The sequence below is a fragment of the Doryrhamphus excisus genome, chromosome 13 (genome assembly GCF_030265055.1).
Source record: "Doryrhamphus excisus isolate RoL2022-K1 chromosome 13, RoL_Dexc_1.0, whole genome shotgun sequence".
Taxonomy (NCBI): Eukaryota; Metazoa; Chordata; class Actinopteri; order Syngnathiformes; family Syngnathidae; genus Doryrhamphus; species Doryrhamphus excisus.
The window spans coordinates 2,702,311-2,703,100 of NC_080478.1; positions in this window are offsets into that span (position 1 = coordinate 2,702,311).

The window sequence follows — 790 nt, forward strand, 5'->3', positions numbered from 1 at the left end:
GTTAGGGTTAGGGTTAGGGTTAGGGTTAGGGTTAGGGTTAGGGTTAGGGTTAGGGTTAGGGTTAGGGTTAGGGTTAGGGTTAGGGTTAGGGTTAGGGTTAGGGTTAGGGTTAGGGTTAGGGTTAGGGTTAGGGTTAGGGTTAGGGTTAGGGTTAGGGTTAGGGTTAGGGTTAGGGTTAGGGTTAGGGTTAGGGTTAGGGTTAGGGTTAGGGTTAGGGTTAGGGTTAGGGTTAGGGTTAGGGTTAGGGTTAGGGTTAGGGTTAGGGTTAGGGTTAGGGTTAGGGTTAGGGTTAGGGTTAGGGTTAGGGTTAGGGTTAGGGTTAGGGTTAGGGTTAGGGTTAGGGTTAGGGTTAGGGTTAGGGTTAGGGTTAGGGTTAGGGTTAGGGTTAGGGTTAGGGTTAGGGTTAGGGTTAGGGTTAGGGTTAGGGTTAGGGTTAGGGTTAGGGTTAGGGTTAGGGTTAGGGTTAGGGTTAGGGTTAGGGTTAGGGTTAGGGTTAGGGTTAGGGTTAGGGTTAGGGTTAGGGTTAGGGTTAGGGTTAGGGTTAGGGTTAGGGTTAGGGTTAGGGTTAGGGTTAGGGTTAGGGTTAGGGTTAGGGTTAGGGTTAGGGTTAGGGTTAGGGTTAGGGTTAGGGTTAGGGTTAGGGTTAGGGTTAGGGTTAGGGTTAGGGTTAGGGTTAGGGTTAGGGTTAGGGTTAGGGTTAGGGTTAGGGTTAGGGTTAGGGTTAGGGTTAGGGTTAGGGTTAGGGTTAGGGTTAGGGTTAGGGTTAGGGTTAGGGTTAGGGTTAGGGTTA